Raw genomic sequence first — 20348 nt, forward strand, 5'->3', positions numbered from 1 at the left:
TAGGTTTTTCCCAAGCTATTTGATGAGTTGATATTTTAAACGCTTTTAGATGTCAAGTTCTTAGTGTTTTTATTATGTTTTAGTAGGTTTTAATACAAAATTCACTTTTTGGATACTACTTTGAGCTTTTGTGTTTTTCCTATGATTTTAGGTAAATTTTGGGTGAATTTGGAAAATTTTGTCAAAGTCTGATCTTGAGGCAAGGAAAGCATAGCAGATGCTGTCAGATTCTGACCTCCGTGTATTCAACGGCATTGGAAAGCTAACTTCCAGGGCTTTCTAGCAATATATAATGGTCTATACTTTTCTTCAGATTGGACAGCCCAAAACGGGCGTTGAACGACCAAACTACTCCTAGTGGGTGTTCAATGCCCCAAGAGGACTAAGGCCAGCGTTGAACCTCCAAACCTGGCATTCAACGCCACTAAGGGAGCAGGGAAGCAGTATTTCTACCCCCTAGTTGGTGTCCAATGCCCACTCCTTCAAGTTAAAAGCCAAGCTCAGCCCAAACACTCACCAAGTGGGCTCAGAAGTGGATTTTTGCACCTTTAGCCTAGTTTATTTCCTTTTTGTAATTTTTAATTACAATTAATGTCTCTTTAGGTTTAATATTAGTATATATAAGGGAAGATCACTATTGTTTAAGAACTTCTGCACCACATTTGAACTCTAAAAGTTATTTTCTGTACAGTATGAGCAACTAAACCTCCTAGGTTAAGGTTAGGAGCTCTGCTGATCCCTATGGATTAATGCAATTACTTTTCTACTTCAATGTATGTTTGATTCAATTCTATGATGTATTGTCGTTCTTCATCCTTATGAATCTCGATTCTACATGAGCTCCTTACGAGTCTTGACCTGGATAGTATTGAGCTACATCTTGAGAATGCATCACGGGTTCCAACATGTTATCTGAGCTGATTCGGGTATGTGACATAAAACCTCGTTAGTCAGGGGTAATTGAAGTTCCTGTGGCTCTAAGGGCTAGAATCATAGAGCATCAGTCTCTGATCCAGAAGATCCGACCTTGTCTGTGGCATTTTGGTAGTGTTAGATGATGTTTGAAGGGTGGAGAGAAAAGAAGAGAAGAGAAAAGAAGGAAAGAAATGGAAAGAAGAGAACAAAAGAAGGTGAAACAGGGCAATCCACGCGTGCGCGTCATGTGCACGTAAGCGTGGATTGATGAAAATGGAAGCGACGCGTACGCGTGCAGTGCGTGTACGCGTGCATCGCAAGGCAAAGAGTCGATGCAGACGCGCAAGGTACGCGTTCACGTTCCCTGGGGCACAAAGTTGGCACACTTCAGGCACAACTCTCGGGTGAATGTATGGGAGGTGAGAAAAATTCAATCCACGCGTACACGTACATGGCGCGTCCGCGTGGATGGTCGAAAATATTTGGGCATGTGTACGCGTGAAGTGCGCGTGCGCGTGGGTGGTGCTCTGTTTTTCAAAATTTTTCTATGTTTTTGCACCAAACCAAGCATTCCAAACCTCCAAACAGCTACCAAAACATCATAAAACCTTATTTAACCTACTAGACTCCTAATTAAACTCAACTAATCAAACAAAACATGAAATTAAGCTTATTTTACCAATATGTACAAAAAGGAGAAATGAAAAGATGTTACCATGGTGGGGTGTCTCCCACCTAGCACTTTTGTTTATTGTCCTTAAGTTGGACTTATGGGGAGCTCTTCATCAAGGTGGCTTGTGCTTGAATCCATCCTTGAACATCCACCAATGCTTGGACTTCCATTGTGCTTTATCATTCAAAGTTAATAACTCCAAGCTTTGATGGAGTTCTTCACAAACCATGGGCTTCCAAAGTTGATCTTCTTCTTGTAATCCGGGGTCCCACACTTTGTTTTCACACCCGTCCTTGAGTCGATCATGGTGATTTCCTCTGGGTTGCAAGAGAGATGAACTCTCATGAAAGCACCAAACTATCCTCCTAAACCCATCCAATTGAGCACTAGTCCAACCATTGAAAATGATATTAACTAACAACTCTAGATCACCAACATAAGTTGGGTTTTCATGACTCAAGATTGCCTAATTACTCTTTCCAAGCCAAGAATGCTCAAAATCTACTCTAAAGTCCAACCAAGCATTTTATCAAACACTTGGAAGGCACAAAAGGAAAGCATAATAAATGACAAGAAATAGTAAAATCTACCAACTACAAATTGCAAGGAAAGTAAATCAACAATTCAAATCATCAATTAAAAGAACATCAACATTAAATTTCATTAAATGTAAACAAGATCCAACATGAGTATTCATAAACATAAAGAGACGTAAAAGTGAAATTAACATAAAAACTAAGAAGAATAGAGTAGTAGAAACAAGAAATTGGAAAAGAAACAAGATGAAATCAAGAAATCATGCCTAGATCTAAGATGGATTAACCTAACCTAGAGAGAAAAGGGAGCTTCTCTCTCTAGAAACTAACCTACATGATGCTATACTACCAAACAATTGCTCCCCGGCAACGGCGCCATTTTGATGAACGGATTTTTGTGTGGTTTAGAATTCACAATTGATTCTCGTTGCAAGTATAGTTTCTAAACAAATCAATAATCCTTTCATACAAAAAATTGTTTGTCACTACAACAAACCCCTAAATTTATAAACCGAAGTATTGAACCTCGGGTTGTTCTCCCTAGGAATTACAATAAAGTGTTCTTGTTATTGGTTATGAGGTATGTTTTGGGATTTTTGGGATAAGAGACATGAAATGTAAATGGCAATGAAAATAAACTAATAACTAAAAAGACCTTGGCAAGGTTTGATGGTCAAGGATCTCTATCCTAATCACTAACCACAACATGAGAATTGGCAAGGATCAATCTCACTAAGTTAACCCCTAACTAATAGTAGAGGAAAGCCAAGTGAGCTATATCAATCCAAGTCCATAAGTCCTAGTTCTACACCTAATCAATTGGTGAGATCTAGCATTAATGGCTCCCAATCGTCAATCACTTGGACATTAGTGACTCAAAAGTTCCTAAGTTACCTTCCTAAGCCAAGAGCACAAAATTCTACTCTAAGATCCAACCAAGCATTTTATCAAACACTTGGAATGAATAAAAGGAAAGCATAGTAAAATTACAAGGAATATAAATCTACACTACTCAATTGCAAGGAATTAAATGACAATAAAGCAAATCAATGATAAAAGAGCATGAATCATAAATTGCATTAAAAGAAACTAGAAGAAGGAAGAGTGCATCAACAACAAAGTAAGCAACTACAAGAATGAAATACAAAATTAGAGAGAGGAAGAGTAGAGGAACAAGAAATTGTAAAGGAAAGTTAAATCAAAGCATGAATTAAACCTAGATCTAAGAAATTCTAATCCTAATTCTAGAGAGAAGAGGGAGCTTCTCTCTCTAGAAACTAAACTACATGATGCAAAAACTTCAAAAAAATGCTCCCCCATTTGCCCAAGCTTGAATTCTACATGAAATAGCATTAGAAATGAGTTGGGTTGGGGCCAAAGTGTTTCAGAAATCGCTGGGGGCGAATTCACTTTAGTGGGCCACGGCAGCATCGGCGCGCACGCGTACATGGCGCGTGCGTGCCCCTGAACGCGAGATAACATATGGCAAATTTTATATCATTTTGAAGCTCCGGATGTTAGCTTTCCAATGCAACTAAAACCGCTTCATTTGGACCTCTGTAGCTCAACTTATGGTTGATTGAGTGCGAAGAGGTCGGACTTGACAGCTTTACGGTTCCTCCATTTCTTCATGAGTTCTCCCACTTTGCATGCTTTTCTCCTCACTTCTTCCATCCAATACTTGCCTTGTGAACCTGAACTCACTCAAAAAATACATCAAGGCATTGAATGGAATTAAAGTGAATTGAATTTAGCTATTTTAAGGCCTAAAAAGCATGTTTTCACATTTAAGCACAAATCAAGGGAGAATTGCAAAACCATGCTATTTCATTGAATAAATGTGGGAAAAGGTGATAAAATCCCCCAAATTAAGCACAAGATAAACCACAAAATTGGGGTTTATCAACAATCAAAGAAGGTTGTAAGGGATGAAAACAATTATGGGAATCTACACTCTGATAAAGTAGAGACTGGCATAGATAGTGAGTTTATTGAACCACCAATTCAAGAAGTTCTTGATGAAGGGTACACTCTAACCATCACACAATACCCAAATTTTGAAATCAAAGAAGTGAAGGAAACGAAGGAAAGCATTGAAAAGGGGATTGTGACCAAGAAACCGAAGAAAATATCCATGAAAAAGAGAAGGTCAGGAAAAAACAATCCAACCACTACCCCAACAAGCAAGGTGAATCAAGCTAATCACAATAAAAGAAAGCTTGTTAGGAGGAATTTATATCAGGGGGCACTAATTTTCACCTCTCCCCCCTTGGAGACATTTCTTTTAACCAACTGGAAGAAGAGGAAGAAAATTCAACATTCAAGTGTCAAGCTAGTGACGTTAAAGAAGCGCTTATCGGGAGGCAACCCGATAATTTCGTATCCTTAGTTAATCTTCGTAGTAGTAGTTTTCTTACTTATTTGATTTTTTTTAAGTTTTTACTATTTTTCTGATCATGCAGCTATTTTATCACAGGAACCAAACACTATAAATTAAAAAAAAAAACGAGCTCACGTCGTGCAAGCATCGCTGACGCGTACGCGTCACATATGTGTGCGTGAAAAATAAAAGTGAACAGAGAGTTGTGCGGGAGTGGCGCAGGAAGTGTGCCCTGTGCACAAACATACTCACGCGTACGCGTCCATGACGCGTGCGGGTTATTTGCGATTTTGGCAAAGGCTTTGAGCACCACTATCTGGGAGTAGCTGAAAGAAAAATCTAAACTTCAAAAGAGTTCCCCAGTTAAGTGCTTGTGGTGTTTCTGAGTCAACTGAAGCTTGAGACAAAACATTTAAAGTCACAGCTAGGCTCAAGGTGCAAAGCACCAAAGAAAAGAAAAATTGTTGTGTTCAAGGGTTAAATTAAGCTACAAAAGATCAGAGAATTCATAATATTATCCGGATTCTAATTCCGAATGACACTGACATCCTTCTAATTCAAAGGAGAGTGAGATGCCAAAACTATTCAGGATTGCAGTTATAAACCCCACTATAAGAAGAGACATGAGCTTAATCAAACTCTCATTCTCATGCAATTTCACATTCTAAGCTTGTATTAGTTTGGTTGCTTGAGGACAAGCAACAATTCAAGTTTGGTGTTGTGATGCGTGAGCATCTTTCTTACCTTTTCCTAGTGAATTTGCATTTAAATTGTTGAGTTTTATCAAGAATTAATTATCTTTTAGCCACTATGGATGCTACTTTGAGTCTTATGCAATTCTGTTTATTTTAGGTAGCATTCAGATGGATTTGATGGAGTTTCTGCAGAGAAAGAGAAGAAACCAAGGAGCTGACCAGCGAGGAGCGACGCGTGCGCGTGCCTGACGCGTGTGCGTAATTTGGAGCTTTCCATGGCGACGCAGGCACGTACCTGACGCGTACGCGTGAAAAGCAAATTGGCTCAACGACGCGTGCGCGTACCTGACGCGTACGCATGACACACGGAAAAGACCATCGACGCGTATGCGTGACATGTGCGACATGCAGAATTCGCAGAAAAGGCTGGGGGCAATTTCAGGCCAAGTTTCGACCTAGTTTTCGGCCCAGAACCTCAGACTAGAGCCAGGGGATAGCAGAGACTCAAGGGGGATTCACACAAGAATGATTATCCCCATTCCAAGTTAGGCGTGGACCCTACGAAGCAAGTGGTCCCCATCCATCAATTGAAGACATGCTGATTGCTTTAATTAATTTTGATTTAAAATTTATTTTTAATTCAAAAATAGGAAAAGATATTATTTTAGTTTTAGAAGATATATTTTAAATTAATTAGGATTAGATATAAAATGAGATTCCAACAGGGGGATTCCAACACAACATTATTCCATTCCAATTCACAATTTACCACAATACTTATTTTCTCTCTGAACCATGAGCAACTAAACCTCCACTGTTAAGGTTAGGAGCTCTGTCTATTGTATGGATTGATTTTATTATTTTTCTATTTTAATTCATGTCTTGATTTAAATTTAAGAATTGTTTTCATTCTTTATTTTATGAATTTGGGTGGAACGGAAGTATGACCCTCTTTCTAATTGCGTTCTTGTATAACTTAAAAAAGCTCTTTACTTGAACAACAGCTTGAAAACAACTTCTCCTAAATTTCTAGTTTATCTGAATTTAATGGAATACATGACATATAATCCTTTTATATTTGGGTAATTAGGATTTCTGTGGCATATAACTAGAATTGAACTTCACCACCTAATTGGAATTAATTGACCAAGGAATTGGCTGTTGATGAATTTTAGAGGAGACTAGAAATGTCTAAGGAATTAGGGTCTAGTCACGTATAGTTGCCATGAATTAAATCTTACATGATTAAAATAAATTAATAAGAAAAATCAATCCGAAAAATACATAACTCTGAAGCCTTAACTGTTTTCTCCATATTTTATTCCCAACTTATTTATTTGCCTGTCTTCTGTTTAATACTTTTTGAACTCTCAAACATTATTTTCTGTTTGCCTAACTAAGTAATTCAAGTAACCATTGTTTCTTAGTCATTCAATCCTCGTAGGATCGACCCTCACTCACCTGAGGTATTACTTGGTACGACCCGGTGCACTTGCCGGTTAGTTTGTGGGTTATAAACACAGCACCAAGTTTTTGGTTGCTTAGATTGTGCACTATTAGTTTGTGCACTATTAGTTGTTTGATTGCTTAGATTAGACGTTTTAGTTTTAATTTTATTTAAATTTTACTTTAGTATATTCGGAAAAAAAATAAAAAAATAAATAGCACTAATATTTTTCTTAATTTCTGAAATTAAGTTTGGTGTTTCCTAGTTAGTCTTATTTTAATTTTTCTTATTTAAATTTTGCTTTAGTATTTTAAAAAAAAAAGAATTCTGTTCTTTCTTCTTTGCTTTCTTGTTTACCACATGGTGCGTTTAATTCTTTTTGGTGTTTTGTGCTAAGAAAAATAATGGAGAGAGATCACATGGGTTACTACTCACACCCAAGGAGTGATTTATATTATTGTAAATGGGGGAACTACCCAAATTGTGGTTGGCAAAGTCAAAACCAAAGAAACTTCAGTGCTCCATGTTCCAATTATCAAGAACCACCATCTCCATATTCAAATCAAGAACTACCATCTCCATATTCATACCAAGAACCATCACATCTCTACCCATACCAAGAACCATCATCTTTCTACCCATATCAAGAGCCACTATCTCCCTATTCATACCAAGAACCATCATCTTTTTACTCTTATCAAGAATCATCATCTTCTTCTTATTCATATCAAGAGCCACCATCTCCTTATTCATATCAAGTACCATCAGATATTGAGCTTCTCATAAAAGAATTCATACATGATATAAAGACTAGTGTCAAAAATGTAGAGAAACATGTGTAGTCGATTATCAAGTCCCAAGAAGAGGAACAAAAGAATTCCTTCCCAAGAGATATAATACAAGATTATATAGAAGAAAGTGAGGAAATCAATGAAAGGAGTTTATACTCCAATGAATCAGAGAACTTTCCACCCTCACACATGGAAGAAGAGGAAGATGCAAAAACAAAGGAGGAAGATGCACAATCAAAGAAGGTTGTAAGGGATGAAAATAATTATGGGAAGTTACACTCCAATGAAGTAGAGACTGGCATAGATAGTGAGTTTATTGAACCACCAATTCAAGAAGTTCTTGATGAAGGGTACACTCTAACCATCACACAACACCCAAATTTTGAAATCAAAGAAGTGAAGGAAACCAAGGAAAGCACTGAAAAGGGGATTGTGACCAAGAAACTGAAGAAAATATCCATGAAAAAGAGAAGGTCAGGAAAAAACAATCTAACCACTACCTCAACAAGCAAGGTGAATCAAGCTAATCACAATAAAAGAAAGCTTGTTAGGAGGAATTTATATTAGGGGGCACTAATTTTCACCTCTCCCCCCTTGGAGACATTTCTTTTAACCAACTGGAAGAAGAGGAAGAAAATTCAACAATCAAGTGTCAAGCTAGTGACGTTAAAGAAGCGCTTGTCGGGAGGTAACCCGATAATTTTGTATCCTTAGTTAATCTTCGTAGTAGTAGTTTTCTTACTTATTTGATTTTTATTAAGTTTTTACTGTTTTTCTGATCATGCAGCTATTTTATCACAGGAACCGAACACTATAAATTAAAAAAAAAGAGCTCACGTCGCGCAAGCGTCGCTGATGTGTACGCGTCACATATGTGTGCGTGAAAAATAAAAGTGAACAAAGAGTTGTACGGGAGTGGCGCAGGAAGTGTGCCTTACACACAAACATACTCACGCATATGCGTCCATGACGCATGCGCTTCATTTGTGATTTTGACACTCCACGCGTACGCGTCAAGCACGCGTACGCGTCAAGCACGTGCACGCGTAGATGAGTAAAATCAGTGTAAGAGGTGTTTGGCCAGAGAGTTATGCTGGTGTGGGGCTGGAACTATGCTGGGCGCACAAGCCCCACCACGCGGACGCGTCCCTGACGCGTTTGTGTCGTTTTGCCATCCTGGCTGTCCACGCGTACGCGTCCCTGATGCGTACGCATCCTTTGAAATTCGTGTGATCCACGCGTACGCGTGCCTTACGCGTTCGCGTCTCATGTGACGCCCAATTAAATCACCCCAGCGCCTGATTTCAAATCATCCACTCCCCAATCCTAATTCTCTATTGTTCTTTTATCCTTTTATCCTTTAAGTTTGGTGTTGTCGCTACGCTTATGGCTTTTCCGCTTATTTTAGCACAAAAGGGAGATGAATGCTCTTCATGAAGGAATGAGATGGCCACTAGCATAACTAAGGTGGTTGAGTTCCTTTCATTTGATTTCTCTTCCATTCTTATTTTGTTGTTTTCCATTTTCTGTTGCTTTGATTGCATGCATGGTCTTTAGTACTTTCAGTTCTTAGAATTAGTTTCATTCTGTTAATTGTCTCATGTACCACTCACTGAACTTGAATCTAAAAAGAAAAAGAAAAAGAAGTGATGTATTGCATGAGAAATTGAGTTTATATCGAAGAGTAGTCTTATTCACTTACATGTGGTGGTATCTTTTGTAATTCTGAATGCATGACATGAACAGTGCATATTTAAATTTGAATCAAAGAATGTTGATGTACAAGGAACGGGGATTTAGAGAATTATTATGATTTCTCTGAAATAAAGAAAAATTTAATCCTTGAAGCAAAAGAAACAGCATTGAAAAAAAAAGAGAAGAGAAAGAGAGAAGCAAGGTCCAAGGCTCTGAGCATCAATGACTAGGGAGGTTAGACATAATTAAAAGCTCAAAGAGTTGTTTCCCTAGTTATATGCTTGTGGTGTTCTTGTGTCAAGTAATCCTTGAGACAAAACATTTAAAGTCGAGATCAATTGAAATTAGCAGATTATGCCAAAGGCTTTGAGCACCACTGTCTGGGAGTAGCTGAAAGAAAAATCAAAACTTCAAAAGAGTTCCCCAGTTAAGTGTTTGTGGTGTTTCTGTGTCAAGTGAAGCTTGAGACAAAATATTTAAAGTCACGGCTAGGTTCAAGGTGCAAAGCACCAAAGAAAAGAAAAATTGATGTGTTCAATTAAGCTACAAAAGATCAGAGAATTCATAACATTATCCGAATTCTAATTCCGAATGACACTGACATCCTTCTAATTCAAAGGAGAGTGAGATGCCAAAACTATTCAGGATTGCAGTTATAAACCCCACTATAAGAAGAGACATGAGCTTAATCGAACTCTCATTCTCATGCAAATTCACATTCTAAGCTTATATTAGTTTGTTTGCTTGAGGACAAGCAACAATTCAAGTTTGGTGTTGTTATGCGTGAGCATCTTTCTTACCTTTTCCTAGTGAATTTGCATTTAAATTGTTGAGTTTTATCAGGAATTAATTATCTTTTAGCCACTATGGATGATACTTTGAGTCTTGTGCATTTCTGTTTATTTTAGGTAGCATTCAGATGAATTTGATGGAGTTTTTGCAGAGAAAGAGAAGAAACCAAGGAGCTGACCAGCGAGGAGCGACGCGTGCGCGTGCCTGATGCGTGCGCGTAATTTGGAGCTTTCCATGGCGATGCGTGCGCGTACCTGACTCGTACGCGTGAAAAGCAAATTGGCTCAGCGACGCGTGCACGTACCTGACGCATACGCGTGACACGCGGAAAAGACCATCGACGCGTACGCATGACTGACGCGTATGCGTGACATGCGCGACATGCAGAATTCGTAGAAAATGCTAGGGGCGATTTCAGGCCAAGTTTCGACCCAGTTTTCGGCCCAGAAACTCAGACTAGAGCCAGGGGATAGCAGAGACTCAAGGGGGATTCACACAAGAATGATTATCCCCATTCCAAGTTAGGCGTGGACCCTACGAAGCAAGTGGTCCCCATCCATCAATTGAAGACATGCTGATTGCTTTAATTAATTTTGATTTAAAATTTATTTTTAATTCAAAAATAGGAAAAGATATTATTTTAGTTTTAGAAGATATATTTTAAATTAATTAGGATTAGATATAAAATGAGATTCCAACAGGGGGATTCCAACACAACATTATTCCATTCCAATTCACAATTTACCACAATACTTATTTTCTCTCTGAACCATGAGCAACTAAACCTCCACTGTTAAGGTTAGGAGCTCTGTCTATTGTATGGATTGATTTTATTATTTTTATATTTTAATTCATGTCTTGATTTATATTTAAGAATTGTTTTCATTCTTTATTTTATGAATTTGGGTGGAACAGAAGTATGACCCTCTTTCTAATTGCGTTCTTGTATATCTTGAAAAAGCTCTTTACTTGAACAACAGCTTGAAAACAACTTCTCCTAAATTTCTAGTTTATCTAAATTTAATGGGATACGTGACATATAATCCTTTTATATTTGGGTAATTAGAATTTCTGTGGCATATAACTAGAATTGAACTTCACCCCCTAATTGGAATTAATAGACCAAGGAATTGGCTGTTGATGAATTTTAGAGGAGACTAGAAAGGTCTAAGGAATTAGGGTCTAGTCACATATAGTTTCCATGAATTAAATCTTACATGATTAAAATAAATTAATAAGAAAAATCAATCCGGAAATAGATAACTCTGAAGCCTTAACTGTTTTCTCCATATTTTATTCCCAACTTATTTATTTGCTTGTCTTCTGTTTAATGCTTTTTGAACTCTCAAACATATTTTCTGTTTGCCTAACTAAGTAATTCAAGTAACCATTGTTGCTTAGTCCTTCAACCCTCGTGGGATCGACCCTCACTCACCTGAGGTATTACTTGGTACGACCCGGTGTACTTGTCGGTTAGTTTGTGGGTTATAAACACCGCACCACTATCTTGTAGATCTTGGTCAGGCGATTAGAAAAGATGGTTGTTTGTTTGAAAGTATAAATAAAATAGTAAAGAACGAAATACCAGATTAATGTGAAAGCAATGATAGAGATTCAGTTTAGGCTTCGGAGATGCGTATTCTTTCCGGATTAACTTTTCTTACTATCTAATTCAATAACGAATGATTCATTCAATGAGAGCCGTAAGTGATTAACTAATGTCCTCTCATCAAGTTAATCTCTTCTAAACCATAGCAGTCCACCATATCCAAGCAAATCATGTCATCTCATCAAGTTAACTCATGGCTTCCAACTATGGCCGAAGGTGAAGACCTAAGCAATCCACTCCACTTCGCGATCCTACTCAAATCGCCACAAACAAGGTCGGATCTTCTGGATCAGAGAATGCTGCTTCTCTGAATCTAGCCTTAATGCCACAGAGACCTCAGTAACCCACAGTCAACGGGATTTTATGTCAGTTATCCAAAGTCACCCAGGTACGCTCTTGGAATCCGCAGTGCACTCTCTAGCTTTGGTTCAATGTTATCCGGGTCAGGAATCACACAGAACCGATGTAGAACAAGGATGAATATCATTATTCATCCTTAATTCATGAGATGAAGACTGAAAATGCACAAGAGAATGGAATCAAACGTGTATTGAGATAGAAACAGTAATATTATTAATCCATGAGAATCAGCAGAGCTCCTAACCCTACTTAGGAGGTTTAGTTGCTCATGCTTTATAGTAAGTAAATGTGAAACGTTTAAAGGGGCAAAGATCTCTAATAATGGTGATCTTTGTTCTATATATAATAACCTAATAGCTAAGAAGTACAAAAAGTATGATAGACTAGACTAAAGGTGCAAAAGTCCACTCTTGGGCCCATTTTGGTTGAGTACTTGGGTTGAGCTTGGCGTCCAACTTGAGGGATGGACATTAAACACCCATAAGGGGGTGATCCACGCTGCCTTATGCTTCTTGGTGGGCGTTGAACGCCCCAAGGGGGTGATTGGGCGTTCAACGCTGGCTTGAGTCCCTTTGGGGCGTTGAACGCGAGGAAGGGAGTTGTTCTTGGGCGTTCAACGCCCAATATGGTCAAGCTCCTTCGAAAAAAGTATAGACCATTAAATATTTTCGAAAATCTCTAGAAGTTATCGTTCCAACACCATTAAGAGCGCGTCATCTGGACCTTTGTAGCTCCAGAAATGCTCGTTTGAGTGCATGGAGGTCAGAATCTAACAGCATCTACTACGCTTTCCTTGCCTCTAAATCAGACTTTGCCAAAACTCCTCAATTTTAGCCGGAAATTACCTTAAATCATTAGAAAACACAACAACTCAAAGTAGAATCCAAAAATATGAATTTTACACTAAAACCTATGAAAATATAGTGAAACTTAAACAAAACATAGCTAAAACAATATGAAAATGATGCCAAAAAGTGTATAAAATATCCGCTCATCAGAACACCAATCTTAAACTGTTGCTTGTCCCCAAGAAACCAAAAACAAAGTAGTATTAAAAGGAAGAGAAGGATATAATAAATCTCAGATTTTTCAATGAAGCTCAGTTCCAATTGATGAGGGGAGCTAGTAACCATTTACTTCTGAACAGTTTCGGCATCTCACTATCCTTTGAAGCTCAGAAGTATTGGCGTCTTTAGGAATTCAGAATCCGGATGATATTATTGACTCTCTTAGTTTAGCTTTTCTTAATTCTTGAACACAGCTTCTTTTTTAGCCTGGCCGTGACCCTAAGCATTTTGTTTTCCAGTATTACTACCGGATACATAAATGCCACAGGCACTTAACTGGGTGAACCCGATAAGATTGTGATTCATCTTAGCTAGAATCCCTAGATAATGGTACCCAGAGTTCTTAGGCACACTCTTTTGCTTTCAAGATCACGACTTTAACTGCTCAGTCTCAAGCTTTTCACCTGACACCTTCACACCACAAGCATTTAGTTAGGGGAAGCAGCACATTTGAACTTTTTAGGTCAAGATTTTGTTTCTTTAGACCCTCCTAACCATTGATGCTCAAAGCCTTGGACCCTTTGCTCTTGCCTTTTGGTTTTAAGAGCTTGGTGTACGAAATTGTGATCCCTGGTAATGGCTCCAAAAACTTGGTGCTCTAATCTTAATTCATAATTTGTCACAACTTCGATACAACTAACCAGCAAGTGCACTGGGTCGTCCAAGTAATAAAACCTTACGTGAGTAAGGGTCGATCCCACGGAGATTGTTGGTATGAAGCAAGCTATGGTCATCTTGTAAGTCTCAGTCAGGCGGATATTAAATGGTTATGGAGTTTTCGAATAATAATAGTAAATAAAACATAAAATAGGATAGAGATACTTATGTAATTCATTGGTGAGAATTTCAGATAAGCGTATAGAGATGCTTTCGTTCCTCTGAACCTCTGCTTTCCTGCTGTCTTCATCCAACCAATCCTACTCCTTTCCATGGTAAGCTGTATGTTAGGCATCACCGTTGTCAATGGCTACATCCTGTCCTATCAGTGATAATGGTCCAATGCGTTGTCACTGCATGGCTAATCATCTGTCGATTCTCGATCATACTGGAATAGGATCCATTGATCCTTTTGCGTCTGTCACTACGCTCAGCACTCGTGAGTTTGAAGCTCGTCACAGCCATCCCTTCCCAGATCCCACTCGGAATACCACAGACAAGGTTTAGACTTTCCGGATCTCAGGAATGGCCATCCATGGGTTCTAACTTATACCAAAAAGATTCTGATTAAGGAATCCAATAGATACTCATTCAATCTAAGGTAGAACGGAAGTGGTTGTCAGGCACGTGTTCATAGGGAATGATGATGACTGTCATGATCATCACATTCATGTTGAAGTGCAAATGGATATCTTAGAAGCGGAATAAGTTGAATTGAATAGAAAAATAGAAGTACTTTGTATTAATTCACGAGGAACAGCAGAGCTCCACACCTTAATCTATGGTGTGTAGAAACTCTACCATTGAAAATACATAAGTGATAAAGTTCAGGCATGGCCGAATGGCCAGCCCCCATGATCTAAGAACTAAACGTCCTCCGATGTAAATACAATAGTAAAAGGTCCTATTTATACTAAACTAGCTACTAGGGTTTACAGAAGTAAGTAATTGATGCATAAATCCACTTCTGGGGCCCACTTGGTGTGTGCTTTGGCTGAGCTTAAAGTTTACACGTGAAGAGGCTTTTTTTGGAGTTGAACGCCAAGTTGTAATGTGTTTTTGGCGTTCAACTCTGGTTCGTGACGTGTTTCTGGCGTTTAACTCCAAACTACAGCGTAGAACTGGCATTCAACACCCTTTTGCGTGGTCTAAACTCGGGAAAAGTTTGGACTATTATATATTTCTGGAAAGCCCTGGATGTCTACTTTCCAATGCCGTTGAGAGCGCACCATTTGGAGTTCTATAGCTCCAGAAAATCCACTTTGAGTGCAGAGAGGTCAGAATCCAACAGCATCAGCAGTCCTTCTTCAACCTCTGAATCTGATTTTGCTCAAGTCCCTCAATTTCAGCCAGAAAATACCTGAAATCACAGAAAAACACACAAACTTATAGTAAAGTCCAGAAATGTGAATTTAACATAAAAACTAATAAAAACATCCCTAAAAGTAACTAGATCCTACTAAAAACATACTAAAAACAATGCTAAAAAGCGTATAAATTATCCGCTCATCACAACACCAAACTTAAATTGTTGCTTGTCCCCAAGTAACTGAAAATCAAATAGGATAAAAAGAAGAGAATATACTATAAATTCCAAAATATCAATGAGACATAGCTCCAATCAGATGAGCGGGACTTGTAGCCTTTTTTTTTTTTGCTCTTGAATAGTTTTGGCATCTCACTTTATCCATTGAGGTTCAGAATGATTGGCATCTATAGGAACTCAGAGTTCAGATAGTGTTATTGATTCTCTTAGTTCAGTATGTTGATTCTTGAACACAGCTACTTTATGAGTCTTGGTCGTGGCCCTAAGCACTTTGTTTTCCAGTATTACCACCGGATACATAAATGCCACAGACACATAACTGGGTGAACCTTTTCAGATTGTGACTCAGCTTTGCTAAAGTCCCCAATTAGAGGTGTCCAGGGTTCTTAAGCACACTCTTTTTTTTGCTTTGGACCTTTACTTTAACCTCTCAGTCTCAAGTTTTCACTTGACACCTTCACGCCACAAGCACATGGTTAGGGACAGCTTGGTTTAGCCGCTTAGGCCCTCCTATCCACTGATGCTCAAAGCCTTGGGATCCTTTTTATTACCCTTGCCTTTTGGTTTTAAGGGCTATTGGCTTTTTGCTCTTGCCTTTTGGTTTAAAGAGCTTCTGGCTTTTTCTGCTTGCTTTTTCTTTTTCTATTTTTTTTTGCCATTTTTTTCTTCTCTTTTTTTTTTCTGCAAGCTTTCTGTATTCACTGCTTTTTCTTGGTTCAAGAATCAATTTTTATGATTTTTCAGATTATCAAATAACATTTCTCCTTATCATCATTCTTTCAAGAGCCAACATATTTAACATTCTTAAACAACAACTTCAAAAGACATATGCACTGTTCAAGCATTCATTCAGAAAACAAAAAGTATTGTCACCACATCAATATAATTAAACTAAGTTCAAGGATAAATTCGAAACTCATGTACTTCTTGTTCTTTTATTTTTAAAACATTTTTTCATTTAAGAGAGGTGATGGATTCATATTCACTACTTTAAGGCATAGACACTTAGACACTAATGATCATGTAATAAAGACACAAACATAGATAAACATTTAGCATAAGAAAATGAAAAACAGAAAATTTAAGAACAAGGAATGAGTCCACCTTAGTGATGGTGACGTTTCCTTCTTGAGGAACCAATGATGTCCTTGAGCTCTTCTATGTCTTTTCCTTGTCTTTGTTGCTCCTCCCTCATTGCTCTTTGATCTTCTCTAATTTCTTGAAGGATGATGGAGTGCTCTTGATGTTCCCCCTTAGTTGCTCCCAATAATTGTGTGGAGGAAAATGTATCCCCTGAGGTATCTCAGGGATCTCTTGATTTGCAGTCAAATGTTCCACCATTAAGCTATAGACCCTTGAGATGAATCTCTCCATCTCCTATGACTTGGAGATGGAAGCTTTTGCCTTCCATTTCCTCTTTCTAGAGGTTTCTCTGGCCTTAGGTGCCATCAATGGTTATGGAAAAACAAAAAAGCTTATGCTTTTACCACACCAAACTTAGAATATTGCTCGCCCTCGAGCAAGAGAAGAAAGAAAAGAAGAAGAAGATATGGAAGAGATGGAGGGATGTGTGTATTCAGCTATATGAGTGGGCTTGGGTGGGAAAGAGATTTTGAATTTTGAAGGTAGGTGGGGTGTATGGATGTGAGTGGTGAATGGAAAACAGAAGGGATGACTGTGAATGGAGAGAGAGAGGATGATATAGGATTATGAGGAGGGAAGGTGAGTGGAGGTATGTGGGGATCCTGTGGGATCCACAGACCCTGAGGTGTCAAGGATTAACATCCCTGCGCCAATTAGGCATGTAAAATGCCTTTGCATGCATTTCTGGCGTTTAGACGCCGAAGTGATGCTTGTTCTGGGCGTTCAACGCCCATATGCAACATATTTCTGGCGTTGAACGCCAACTTCATGCTTGTTTCTGGCATTCAGCGCCAGCTCCATGCTCTGTTCTGGCGTTGAGCGCCAGCCAGATGCTCCTTACTGGCGTTTAAACGCCAGTAAGTCCTTCCTCCAGGGTGTGATTTTTCTTCTGCTATTTTTGATTCTGTTTTTAATTTTTGGATTTATTTTGTGACTCCACATGATCATGAACCTAATAAAACATGAAATAACAAAAAGAAAATAAAATAAAATATATTAAATAACATTGGGTTGCCTCCCAACAAGCGCTTCTTTAATGTCAATAGCTTGACAGTGGGCTCTCACTGAGCCACACAGGTGATCAGGTCAATTTTATAGATTCCCAACACCAAACTTAGAGTTTGGATGTGGGGATTCAACACCAAACTTAGAGTTTGGCTGAGGCCTCCTAACACGAAACTTAGAGTTTGATTGTGGGGGCTTTATTTGACACTGTACTGAGAGAAGCTTATCGTGCCTCTTTTCCATGTTTACAGGATGATAACCTTGTGCTTTAAACACAAGGGAGTCCCCATTTAATTGAAGGACTAATTCACCTCTGTTAACATCTATCATAGCTCCTGCTGTGGCTAGGAAAGGTCTTCCAAGGATGATGCATTCATCCTCATCCTTTCCAGTATCTAGGATTATGAAATCAGCAGGGATGTAAAGGCCTGCAACCTTTACTAGCACGTCCTCTACTTGTCCATAAGCCTATTTTATTGAGTTTTCTGCCATCTCTAATGAGATTCTAGAAGCTTGCACCTCAAAGATTCCCAGTTTCTCCATTACAGAGAGTGGCATGAGGTTTATCCCTAACCCAAGGTCACATAGAGCCTTCTCAAAGGTCATGGAGCCTATGGTACAAGGTATTAAGAACTTTCCAGGATCCTGTTTCTTCTGAGGCAATCTCAGTTGATCCAGATCACTTAGTTCATTGGTGAGCAAGGGAGGTTCATCTTTCCAAGTCTCATTACCAAATAATTTGGCATTTAGCTTCATGATTGCACCAAGGTACTTGGCAACTTACTCTTCAGTAACATCCTCATTCTCTTCAGAAGAAGAATACTCATCAGAGCTCATGAAGGGCATAAAGAGGTTCAATGGAATCTCTATGGTCTCTAGATGAGCCTCAAATTCCTTTGGTTCCTTAAAGGGGAACTCCTTGTTGATCACTGGATGTCCCAGGAGGTCTTCCTCCTTGGGATTCACGTCCTCCCCTTCCTCCTTGGATTCGGCCATGATTGTTATATCAATGGCCTTGCACTCTCTCTTTGGATTCTCTTCTGTATTGCTTGGGAGAGTACTAGGAGGAGTTTCAGTGATCTTCTTACTCAACTGGCCCACTCGTGCCTCCAAATTTCTAATGGAGGACCTTGTTTCATTCATAAAACTCAAAGTGGCCTTAGATAGATTAGAGACTAAATTTGCCAAGCTAGATAGATTCTGCTCAGAATTCTCTGTCTGTTGCTGAGTGGATGATGGAAAAGGTTTACTATTGTTAAACCTGTTTCTTCCACCATTATTAAAATCTTGTTGAGGCTTTTGTTGATCCTTCCATGAGAAATTTAGGTGATTTCGCCATGAGGGGTTATAGGTGTTTCCATAAGGTTCACCCATATAATTTACCTCTGCTATTGTAGGGTTCTCAGGATCATAAGCTTCTTCTTCAGAAGATGCCTCTTGAGTACTGTTGGATGCAGCTTGCATTCCATTCAGACTGAGAAATCATATTGACTTGCTGAGTCAATATTTTATTCTGAGCCAATATAGCATTCAGAGTGTCAATTTCAAGAACTCCCTTCTTCATAGGCGTCCCATTATTCACAGGATTCCTTTCAAAAGTGTACATGAACTGGTTATTAGCAACCATGTCAATGAGTTCTTGAGCTTCTGCAGGCATTTTCTTTAGGTAGATGGATCCACCTACAGAAGTATCCAATGACATCTTAGCTAATTCAGACAGACCATCATAGAATATATCCAGGATGGTCCATTCTGAAAGCATGTCAGAAGGACACTTTTTGGTCAGTTGCTTGTATCTCTCCCAAGCTTCATAGAGGGATTCTCCTTCTTTCTGTCTGAAGGTTTGAACATCCACTCTAAGCTTACTGAGCTTTTGAGGAGAAAAGAACTTGGCTAAGAAAGCCGTGACCAGCTTATCCCAAGAGTTCAGGCTATGTTTAGGTTGAGCATCCAACCATATTCTAGCTCTGTCTCTCACAGCAAAAAGGAAAAGCATGAGCCTGTAGACTTCAGGATCTACTCCATTAGTCTTAACAGTATCACATATCTGTAAGAATTCAATTAAGAACTGAAAAGGATCTTCAGATGGAAGTCCATGAAACTTACAGTTTTGTCGCATCAGAGAAACTAATTGAGGTTTAAGCTCAAAATTGTTTGCTCCAATTGTAGGGATGGAGATGCTTCTTCCATGTAGATTGGAATTTGGTGCAGTAAAGTCACCAAGCATCTTCCTTGCATTATTATTATTTTCGGTTGCCATCTCCTCTTCCTGTTCGAAAATTCCTGTAAGGTTGTCTCTGGATTTTTGTATTTTAGCTTCTCTCAGCTTCCTCTTCAAAGTCCTTTCAGGTTCAGGGTCTGCTTCAACAAGAATGTTCTTGTCCTTGTTCCTGCTCATGTGAAAAAGAAGAGGACTAAAGATACCGGGATCCTCTTTACCACAGTATAGAGGTTCCCTTGTGTGAGTAGAAGAAAAGAAGAATAAGAATGTAGAAGAGAAGAATTCGAACTCAGAGGAAAGGAAGGGGTTCAAATTTTGGGTGAAGAGAAGTGCTAGTAGATGAATAAATAAATAGAAGGATATGAGAGAGAGAATTTCGAAAATTAAATTTTGAAAAAGAGGGAGGTATTTTCGAAAATTAGGGAGGGATAGTTAGTTAGGTAGTTTTGAAAGAGATAAAAAACAAACAAAAAGTTAATTAGTTAGTTGAAACAAATTTTGAAAATCAATTTTTAAAAGATAAGAAGATAAGTTGTTAGAAAAGATATTTGAAAAAGATATGATATGAAAAGGTATGATTAAAAAGATATGATTTTGAAAAAGATAAGATAAAAAGATATTTTTGAAAAGATATGATTGAAATTAGTTTTGAAAAAGATTTGATTTTTAAAATCACAATTAATGACTTGATTCACAAGAAATCACAAGATATGATTCTAGAATTTAAAGTTTGAATCTTTCTTAACAAGTGAGTAACAAACTTGAAATTTTTGAATCAAAACATTAATTGTTGATGATATTTTCGAAAATATAATA

The 20348-nt window shown here is 38.3% G+C and overlaps 1 non-coding gene across 1 annotated transcript; it reads left to right on the top strand.

The window, feature by feature from the left end:
• Window positions 1–19067: 19067 nt before the first annotated feature.
• LOC112767959 (small nucleolar RNA R71) lies at window positions 19068–19175 on the top strand. The gene has a single exon (XR_003185399.1). It is a non-coding gene; the product is annotated as a small nucleolar RNA R71 (small nucleolar RNA).
• Window positions 19176–20348: the final 1173 nt, after the last annotated feature.

Source organism: Arachis hypogaea, chromosome 17 (genome assembly GCF_003086295.3).
Source record: "Arachis hypogaea cultivar Tifrunner chromosome 17, arahy.Tifrunner.gnm2.J5K5, whole genome shotgun sequence".
Lineage (NCBI taxonomy): Eukaryota > Viridiplantae > Streptophyta > Magnoliopsida > Fabales > Fabaceae > Arachis > Arachis hypogaea.